Source organism: Bacillus rossius, assembly GCF_032445375.1.
Source record: "Bacillus rossius redtenbacheri isolate Brsri chromosome 4 unlocalized genomic scaffold, Brsri_v3 Brsri_v3_scf4_1, whole genome shotgun sequence".
Classification (NCBI taxonomy): Eukaryota; Metazoa; Arthropoda; class Insecta; order Phasmatodea; family Bacillidae; genus Bacillus; species Bacillus rossius.
The window spans coordinates 16,138,542-16,150,358 of NW_026962010.1; positions in this window are offsets into that span (position 1 = coordinate 16,138,542).

Consider the following 11,817-nt stretch of genomic DNA (forward strand, 5'->3'; position numbering starts at 1 on the left):
CAGCAATGGGGTATGAATAACTGTAGATGCGCGTCGCTCCCGCGGGAGATACCGACTTCGTCTTTCTTTCCAGCGCGACCCTCGTCTCCGCGTGACCGTTCGCTGGCACTCAAGGCGTCATTTTTTGTAACTACGTCGAGGAGCTCTAACCAGCCTCGCCGCGTACGGCAAAGAAACATTTTCGCGCGCATTTTGTGTTGATTACTTTCGTAAGTGAATTTGTTATTCGTGTAACTTCCGTGCTTCATGCCGAAGTCTAAACCACCACCGAGCCGCTCTCGTAAACAAATAATAGTTTAAAAAACTAAAAAACACGCTTTATATAGAAAACCAAACTAAAAAATAGAAAATAAATTTTAATAAATTTGAATTAAGAATAGTGTAAAAAAAATTTAATAAATATAAAATAATAATAGTGTATGTAAGAAAAAATGTATTTTATTTAAAAAAAACCCTGGGGTGCTTTTTGAGATATTATCAAAATAATAATCCTACTCATAAATGTCAATAAAATATTTATAACTATTGACACCATGCACCCCACGCTTTTTTTTTTTTTTTTAATAAAATACATTTTTTTCTTACATACACTATTATTAATTTATATTTATTTAAAAAATTTACACTATTCTTAATTCAAATTTATTAAAATTTATTTTCTATTTTTTAGTTAGGTTTTCTATATAAAGCGTGTTTTTTTAGTTTTTTAAACTATCATTTATTTACGAGAGCGGCTCGGTGGTAAGGCGACTCCAGAGACAGCTGATAGCGCTGCAGTGTTGCCAACGTACTTGCTTCTCAATCCTCTTGCTCCGCAGGCAGAAGTGCGCCAAGGCTTTCACCGTTGCCCCTATCAAAGGGGTCGCAATGTCACAGCTACATCTCTCGCAGGGCCGGTAGCAGCGGGGCACAACAAACTAGCTCACTGAGAAACCGCAGCACTTGTAGAACTAGTGAATTATAGTTGTTTTCAGTTTAAAACTATGAGTATTGTAAGCTTGTTCGTAGTTTAAGTATGAGTTAAGTTTTTAAATTTAATGTTCTTCGATTTCGTGCTACGATTTAGAATGTTATTTAAAGAAGAAAAAAATTGTTATATGGTAATGCAAACGGTTGTATGAGACATGAAACTTCCTAGTTCGTAGTTCCACTGTGACTGCATTTATGTACCTACGTCTAACGATTTTTACATATGTGTGTGTGTGTGTGTGTGTGTGTGTATATATATATATATATATATATGACTCAGAAAAATTTTCGGTAGGTTACTCTTTGCTCAATAATTACACAAATCATAAAACGACGGAAAAAAAAGTTGTAATTAACATCTGCGAGCTAGTTTTTTGAATGTTGGCTTACTGAATTTATTCGCTGCGCCAACTTGATATTTTCTGTCACGAGGTTAAAAAATATATATATTATGTTTATGGTGCTAAGACCTTGCCCCAGCAATGATAGTTATAGGCTATGCACGTGACTTGCATTACAAGCACAGCACGTCCCCAGAAAGTCATGGCCTGAATTTTATCTCGTATTTACAGATGTTTGTTGTTAAAACAGCAACGAATATCACAAAAGAGGAGCAATTGTCGGTATTTCTTTCGATGGAAGTTGAACCTAGAATTTTAGTATTAGCTAGCCTGTTAACATTTGAAGCACATGCATGTACGTAACTTCAGTACCTATGAACATACATTACTTATCTATGCTATGTCAAATACACAATGTAATACATATTATGAAAATTATAGTAACACGTAACGCACAAGAAAATAGAATACTAGTATTTTAAATAACATTTTTCCTTCGGTGCTTATTATTCTTCCTAAATTATTTACAAAATTATTATCGTTCATGGCACCTACTCTCTTCTCCACATGTCTCTCTTTGAAATATTTTCGTGTATTTTTCAGTTGAACCAGGATATCATAAAACTTGCCTTTCTTACCAAACAATATTGTCTTGTCTCTGATGAGAATCGGTGTCCAAAGAGTAGGTACTTCCGAATAGTGCTCGCGGAGATCCTTTACCCCTCGAGAGAGGTTTCTGCCATCTCTGATACGTTCCGAAATTCTCTGAAGATGTAGATGCATCCTTTTTGCATGCGCAAATAAATGGTGAGAAACTCGCTTCCTCTACTGTGCCTATGTGTTCTACAGCAACTAGTGTTCATCGCCATTTTTGTTTTGATATATACATAAAATTCATTATAGAAATATATACGTTCATGACTTATCAACTCTGACGATATTTTGCAAGATTAGTTGTCTTATTCAAATAATACAGTTTTATTATTCAAATAAATACGGACCACCTAATTTGTACCATAAACGACAAACTAAAATTGGCATGACACAATGAAAACGTTACAGTACACAACTTCAACGTATTTAATACACATTTCTGAATTTAAAATTATTTGTGTTTTTTAACCTAACTCAGGATTCTCTAGTTACTAATCTATCTGTGGAATTTGTCACATCACATTACACTACAAGAGATTGTTTGCTATCGGCAATAACCATAATTTTTTGTATGTCCATGAGTCCGGGCATGGTGGGAAATTTGCCCGAAGTCGATTGCCCCCCTTAATTGGAAGGGGGTTCAAAACCCCAAAAAATTTTAAATTTCGAAAATTGATTTTAACCTACTTCTAATTGTTACACAGAGATGTGGGCATTATATGACTGTTGGACAAAAAACAATTGAATTTTTTTAAATATTTAGTTTATTCAATGATAAAAGCTTTTTTTTTAAGTTTTTTTAATTATAAGTTTATTTTTAAATACCAGAATACTTAAATCCTGATTGTCTGTATGGGCAACTAGTCTTTTGGTGCCATAATTGCATGTTTAAGTCACAGTTGGACATTCGCCAACACCAAATCCCAATTCAAACTAAGCAATTTACTGAATAGATTCAGTGCCCAACAAAATGTGCCTCGACAAAAATATATTGCAAATAAATTTACTTCAACATGCAAAGTTTTACAACTAAAGAAATGTACAGAAAATTCACAAATAAAGATACGTTGTCATTTCATGCCTGTCCATGTCGCATATGTCTTGCTGTTTATGTCAATTTTTGTTTTGTAGTTCCCCACAATTGTCAAATTAATAATTTGTAATTCTATCGCACAACTATCAGATCCTTAACAAATGACTTGAATAAATCATAATCACAGACGAGCTGTTAATGTGAAGTGTAGTTTCTCCAAGCACATGTATGGAAGCTGTTTCCTACATCAAGCACTGCTTACGTGAATGACTACGAGCTAGTACTGCGTGAATCTGGCTGCTGTACCCAAAAGTCATCCGTGTTATTCCAGCTGTCCAGAACAATGGACAATATGAATTAGATAAGTGTGGAGGAATGAATGCAAGGGTAAAATCGGAGTTCCTGAGAAAACCCACCAACAAGGTCCGCAATGTTTAAAATGCGAATACATCTTATTTGACTTCGCCGGTAGTCAAAATCACTTTCCAGCGTAAGGAGATTGGCGCTTTGTGCAAATAACAACGTGGACCTCTTATATTTTCCCACTTGTTCACAAGTAATGTATTAATGTCGTTTAGTGCTATTCAGATAATTTATTTGTTACCGTTTCTTTTCATACAGGTCGAATGGAGTACAAGACACAGATGAAAATTACAAATTACAGACAGAAGATGTCCTATTATTGTCGGATGTGTCTTTGTTGCCGGATGATGTCACTTTACTGCCGGCAAATATTCCATCCCTGCGTGAAGATACATTGCTACCAGAGGATGCACCATCATTAACTCAAAGTAATCCTGCTACGAAAGAAAATTTAACCTCTCCTGATGACAACAGCAATGGCAACATTCATTTCTGTTCCGAGGAATCAGAGAGCGACCTCCCTGATCTTATCATCGAGAAGGATAATGATTATGTCCCTTGGGACATTCCAGGAAATATGTAGATGCGTAAACATTGCGCATTTTATGAAACAAATAGTTTTAATAGAAAGACACCGAAATAAGTGCACCATGGGGAAATTTGTTGTAAAATCAGAAAGATGTGGACTGTATTCAACCTGGACATTCGCATGTGAATGAAACCAAAACTGTCACTTCACATGACGAGATTCAGGCTGAAGAAATAAATGATGCCGTAGTGTGGGGTGCCTTGTCGATTGGTATAGGTCACAGTCAAGTGGAAGAATTACTATCAGTTATGGATATTCCATGCATGTCCTGTGAAAATTTTGTAATGCAGAAAGAGAAAATCGGGCAGGTATAACTTTTGCAGGACTACTTATATTTATTTTAAGTTATCCGATACTAGAGTAAATTAAGTCTGTTTTCTTTTTAGTATATTAAATGTTACCAATCTCCACTATGTTTCAGGCGTGGGAAAAACATGTGACTTATAAATTTAAAAAAAAAGCAGGAGACGAAGTAAAGAAAATAGCAGAACAGAAAGGACATTTTCTGAATGGCATTCCCTACATAGCAGTAGAAGGTGACGGTGTATGGGGGAAAAGAACCTATGGGCATGGCTATAATTCATCAACAGGTGTTGTGAGTAAAGTAACATTAATGAAAACTGTAAATAACAATTTTATATAGTTAATCAAATGTCCAGATTGGTAGAAAATCTCAATGTTACCTATAAAAACAGTAAAATAGTAATCAAATTGTAAGAATTCAACAGGCAAACTAGTGAAACGTGGTTTATGTACGTCCTTCGTGGTGGTTTCTGATTCCATGAATATCATTGTGACCGGCTTAACTGTGACTATCATGTAATTGATTATGATCATAATTGCAGTTCTGAAAGTGTACACAAAATTGTACCAATGAAATCCGAGATATGACTATTTAGGCACAGTAGCAGCCGCTATAGATCTGGGATAGAAAATATCGAATGCGATTGCTCCCAAGGAGTTTGGGAGTTGTGGGAATCTCAATTCTCTTAATTAAGATTTTGTTATGGCTCCTATGAACACAGACTTCTTAATGACAATGCAATCATGATAACACACCTGGTATGACAGTACATAATAAAAATGGTTTACATTGCCATGTACTGACAGGTAAGTGAACTCACCGCGCACTAAGGAATGAGGTAAAAGAAATTACAGTAAAACCTCCATTAACGAATATTCTATTTAACGAAAAACCCCATACAACGAAATAAAATTTTGGTCCCGCCGAACCGCCATAAGATCAATGCTGTTTTAACCTCTAAATACCGAATTTTATTTGTTCCGAAATAGTGAAATTCCCTTTACAACGAACTGCCGCTATTGAAAAAACACGCAAAAATAAACATCTCCTACAAGACATCCACTAATTTTTTTGCATTCACTGCTTAAAAATACGTGCGTATAACCTTAAAATAATAAGCAACATCGCGGAAGGCAATAAATAAACAAAGCATCATGGATAACACACGTCGTGTATACATGCCACACTTTGTTCAAAATGGCGGGTACATTTAGCGCTAGTGGCGGAAACCTCTCGTACCATCGCTCTGGCAAGACGAACTAGTGTATTTTGCGTTTCTATGGTTAAAGATGCACACACGCAAATATTTTTAACTATGGTGTAGTACAATTTCCGTTTTTTCAGTTTACACTGTTGTTTATTTATTTCCACACGTAGTTACGGAAAACAACACGTTACTACTGTAAAATGAATTCTAATCCTAAAAAGCGGCGACAGATTAACGTTAAAATAAAATTAGAAATTTTAAATGCAGTTGATGAAAGTGGAAAAAAAAGTGATATAGCTAAACGTTTCGACATCCCGGCGTCTACCCTTTCGACCATATTATCCAACCGGGAACAGATCGAAAACAACGCTTCTCTGGTAGGGACAAATCGAAAACGTGTGAAAGTATGTAAAAATGATGATTTGGACAAGATACTTTTTGACTTGTTAATGGAGGCTAGGGCATCAAACATCAACAAAGGCATGCCAGGAAGCACTGGGGATGGGAATTGATAATTTCTAAGCAATGGTTGGCCATTAAACAAGTGTATTCTATGTACTTTTTCATGTTTAATTCCTCATATCGTATTAAACAGTCAGAAAGACAGTTCTAGCCATTTATGTGGAGCTTTATGGTGACTAGAAATATATCGTGCGAAACCTCCATTTATCAAACCCCTTTACAACAAACACTACAAATTTTGGTCCCTTGAGATTTGTTAAATAGAGGTTTCACTGTATAAAGCATTGGGATACTGAAAAAAGTGAGGGAAAAGTTTTCAGGCGCTGTACAGGATGAGACGTTATTTATATGCTAACTATGCAGAGAGAAATCTTAAAGTCAAAAGAATAGGGAAACATTAACACATGGGCCTATCTTGACTTATGAGGGAGTTATGCACCCTAAGAGGAGGAGATGGAAAACGTGTGATTGAATGATAAATTTCTCCCTTGGCCTGTTAACTTCGTTGAAAGTACCTATTAATTTTTTGATTATGAGCGCCAATAATACCATTGGGATGCATACAAAACCGGTGTAAAAATTCGCTTGTAAGTTCTCTGAAATGTTGCACCAGTCTTTCATGTGTGACGACGAACCTAAATCAGTATCTTGTTAGTGTTCCGAGCATGTAAATTGTCGCTACAATTGGCGCCAAATTTAAACCTTGTTCACTATATGCGCCTGCCAGTGGCGGTATAATACTACACTAGAAAGGACTGATACGAGAGTCCCGTAGGTTACGTCAATATTGCTTAGTTACAGACAACCAAATTGGGAGTAGCAAAATTCAGCCAACTAAATTATTTTGGCCGGCGCACAGTGGCTGTATTGACTCTACACGATGCCAAAATTTCTCCCTGGATTACCCGATCACAACAACACTTATTTGATATTCAATAACATTAAGTTTGGCGTAAGGAAATACAGATTTTTATAAAAATTAAGAGAAAATTACAATAGGCCAGAAAATTACAATAGGCCAGAATGTATAAAAGAGAAGTTGGGCGCGGCGGTGAATTTAATTCGGCTATTTTCCACCATCTTTTAAGGACTCCAGAAGAAAATTTTACAGTCAAAAGTAATTCTCATAAACAAATACAGAATCTTTACTAAAACCTTTGAGCTTAGATTGCAAAGGTGTCAGAGCCGTGCACTACGTAGGTCATGCCACTCCATAAATGACCCCAGTGTATGTAGACACGTTCACGGGATGCAGAGCTGTTTACAAACCTATAATAATGAATCCACTGTAGTTTTTATTGTCGATTAGAGTCTGGTGCCTTCCGAGTTTACTTACACCAATTGGCTTTGTAGACCAAAGCCGTCATTTGACGCGAATACAAAAAAAAAATGTTTCATCCCTTGATTCTTTGATGTCTCGCCTACGTCATGAGATGAGAAGCTCCGTTAGCCTCGGTAATACTCAAATTGTAAGACTAGTTTTACATTGAAATTAAAAGGAAAAATAATGCTTTTTAATTTTTATTATTATTAACAAATAAGTAACTTTTATAAAAATGTTTCATTAGATTTGATTTTTTTTTTAAATATTAACGCCAAAGACATCACAATTTACTAAGAATGACATATTATCAAGTGAAATACACTGATATTGTTGATAGTTTCTGCCATGACCTGTTTCTTAAAACAATAACCTTCTTTTAAAAACATGTGGTTTTTAGTTATCCAAAGAAAACACAAATCATCTCACATTGTAATAGTTCTTAGAATGTAATTTTTTTATAACACTAATTAGACCATTTCAGTACATTTGTATTACTTTGCAGGCCATTCTTATCGGACTGGAAACGCAGAAGATACTTTACCTGGGCATCAGAAATAAATACTGTAGTATATGTTCGATGGCCAAATCAAGGCAGAAAACTATCCCAGATAATGTTTGCTATAAAAACCATACCGGTCCTTCCACAGTCATGGAGAAAGATTTGATATGCGAAGGGTTTATTCTGGGGGACTTTCATTGTGCAATTACAAGGAAAACAATTGCTAGCGCAGACATTACTTATCGCTGTCTAATGTGCAATATAATAATTAGGTACGAAGTTTTAGTGAGGTCTTCTTTACCTCATACATACTGTGCGTGTATCAATCTTCTTACTTGGAAGAATTTGTTTCATTTTAAATGTTAAAAGTTAATGTAATCACTTTAAATAAAATTCTTCAACTTGCTTTCTAACGTTATAAGACTATATCATACGGGCAATGCTCTAAACAAAGTGTGCTCTTAAATATCCAACAGTACAAAATTTTACCCACTATTAATTTCTTCATAAGAGCAGTCATTTGTAGAAGATAAAAAAAGGCTACATTAAGTGTGTTAGCATATTTTAGAATGTTTAAATCATATTGCAATATATTATCTTGCAAACGGTTGCCAATTACAAGGAAACAATCGCTATCGCTGTCTGTGCAATTTAATAATTATGTATGAAGTTTTAGTGGGGTCTTCTTTACCTCATACATTTGCCATATAATTCACACGCATATCATTCCAAATAGTTTGATTTTCTTTTCATACGTTAACGGAATATATTTTAGACCAACAGAAATTATAAGTATGGAGATAATTCTCACATATTGCGCATCCACAAGTGAAATATATATACTTTTATATATATTGATGTTAAAACAAAAAAAAAAGATAACAGCAGTTTTAATAATTTGGATCATGTTTAGCAGCAAGCTACAATATATACAAATATTTTCAGACATAATTTTTAGATAATATTTAGGTTTAAAAATCTTTTAAATTGTTTTGTTATAATAATGAATATTTTTGATTTTCAAACCATATTTGTTCCAACCTCTTTCGCTGACAGTGGTTGTTATAAAAAAAACCTTGCAGACAAAAGTACTACTCTTAGGATGTACAATCAATTCTAACCCCTTGGTACAATTCTCCTATTAACGAATTTGATCGAGATTTTTCTTCACTAGATTCTATGTATCAGACTGGAAGTAATTAGTACAATATTACGCAGTATTATGCCCATTATAAAGTTACATACAAAAAAAATAAAATTTATGTTTACACTTTTGAGTTGACAAAGAGATGTCAGGGTCATGAAAAAAAATAACGTAACAATTTTCCAGAATTCTCAACATGGTAACCACTACAAAATGTAAAACTTTATAAGTAATATAATTAATAAAGATATTCATTGCTTCAAAATCTGACGAAGAGACAAAAATTTAGCCAAATAATGTTTTCAAGTTATTTTTATATATGTAGATGAAGCGTCCTTGCTGACGTCACGCGCCGAACCCGACAGCGGACACCCTGCACCCGGCGAGGAGTGAGATCTGAGCTGTCTGCCACTTCCTCCCCCCACCACTACCAACGCGCCTGGCGAGGAATGAGATCTGAGCTGACTGCCACTTCCTCCCCCAGCCCCCTGGGATGGCCCACAAGCCGGCGCGACTACCTGCTGCAAACAGTTAGCCATTCCTCCGCTAGGAGAGCCAGGGGCGATTTTCTTTCGCGCGTCGCCCTACCCGCTGTACGGAGCCGAGCGACACAACCTTCCCCTTTGAAGCCTTCCTCTCGACTGAATACCCAGCGGCGCGACCCTGAGTCTTATACAGCGCTCTTAGGGGGTTCAGTGATCAGTTTTTATGCTATTGTGAGTGATGTATCAGTTTAAAGTCATTCCGAAGTGGGGACGATTTTTCGACCACTTGAACAGCCTTAAGCGATAGCGCCGATAGCAAGCAGCAGCAACAATGACGTAATTGCAGTAGAAGACCACAAAAACCAATGTGTTTTGAAAGGTGCATCTGGACGGACTGTGGGATTTCATTCAAGGAACTGCAAATGTGCAAGACAATATTTTGCAAAGTGTCTGTCTGGCACATTGAAAATTTCATAATGCATCAAACTGAGAACTCTTAAGCAGACACCACTGGATTATTTTTTTTCGAAAAATTTTAATTTAGAATACATATGTATTATTGTACATTTTTTGTAGACATTATTCAGTATCAGTTTCTTTCAATAAGTAATTTAATCTTTGTTTTGTCATAGTCTTGACCCCTTTTTTAATAAGAAATTACCATTTAAAAATTTGTTCATTTATACTAATAGTAAACTATGAAAGAGAGGAAATTGTCATTTTTTCCAGTTAAGAAGTTTTCCCTGCTATGAAGTTTTTTTTAGACAGTCACATCAAAAAGTCTTAACAGTTTTTCATTTTACTAAAATTTTTAGTAAAGTTTATAAATTCATAACGCTACTAATCAACATTGTTAAATTTTTGTATAAAGAGAACCATGTTTGTCTGAAATGACCTACCACCCACACAAAGTGGCAAATAGTGAAGAACTTTTTGAGGTTTGATGCAAAGTTGGAATTCTTTAGCTTTTCATGGTTTTATAGTCTTTTTTCCCCGACCCTTTAAACAAGGTTGGTGACTTATCTTGATACCAGTGGACGTGTATGCCAGTTGAGGGTGTCGTTTTAATTTTTAAAAAAATTTGTGCGTGTACTTAGGTACGTGCGTGAGAAGTTATACTTCTTTGGCATCATTAAAAAATAGTTTTTAATTGCATGCAAATAATTCTCCATGGTAACATTATTCTCCATGGTAGCGTTAAACGTTTAACGCAACCTTGTTGGAAGTCGCATTAGAAGTATAACTTCAATAAGTGTAAGACTACAAAAGTAAATTGACATATCTAAGATATGTTTCACTGCAGCAAAACACTGAAAATGGGTAACATGTGCTTATCTTCTTAAAGACTGTGTGCCACCTGATTTTGAAGCTTTGTTTGGCAACTATGGATTACTTTGGTGTTGAAAGAAGTATTATAGTCTCCACAGATTTCAACATCCCTAGTCATGACTTCTCTCTGCAGTCCTGATATGTCTCCCCCAGCCTCCCTGCAGTCCTTGTCATCCCCCTCCCCCCTCAGCAGTCCTGATTTGTCTCTCCCAGACTATTTTTACTTGCTTAAAAGGAGCCCTGAAAGGAAAGCATTGGTAAACGGTTGAAAACATCCAGGCTCATGTTACATCGGTTCTAAAGAACAACAATTCCAGAAGTGTATCGCCACAGGAGGGTGCATTTCAAACACTACTAATTGTACTAATATGTTCAGAATTTTTTTTTTGTTTGGTTACATTACTTATGGAATGCACCGTATATTAAAACAAGCACATCATAAAAAATTGTAAATTAAATATTTTTTAATAAAACTTCCCATTCTTGTACAAGATGTTAGCTCAATTTTACATGATCTCTTTTTAACATCTCAATTTGTAGAGGACTGGTTGTCTTTCTGGTTAAGAGGAACCGAGGTCTTTACAGGAGCGCAGATAACATTTAGCCACAATTCACTTTTTTTTTCCTTTTGTGGTTTTGCATGGACGTAAAATTTATTCTGTTGGTGAGTTACTCATCTCTATGTTTATCTCAGAAGAAACAGAGGTTGGGTGGTATGCTGAGAAGTTTTTGAGCTGTTTAAAATCATGTGGGTCAAAAACTAAAAAATTTTTGTTTGTTAGTTAGTATGACATACTTTTTTTTTAATTTATAGTTTGTTTTTTTATTTGATTTAAATAAAGAGTAGAAAAACATAAAATTGATAAAGCACATGTTCCTTCTTTTTATATCCAATACTTTCTTGCTTGCACTGGAAGGCAACTTTTTTTCTCTGTTTCTTGGGGGGAATAGTTGACAGACACAGCTGTCAAGATAATCACCGGTGCAGTTACTACAGAAGAGGGGGTGAGAGTGTGATTGTGTCTATATATTTATTATATATTACTGACCACAAAGAATTCCTTTTAAAAAGTCTCACACACACACAGCCACTATTAAAGGGATACAGTAAGAA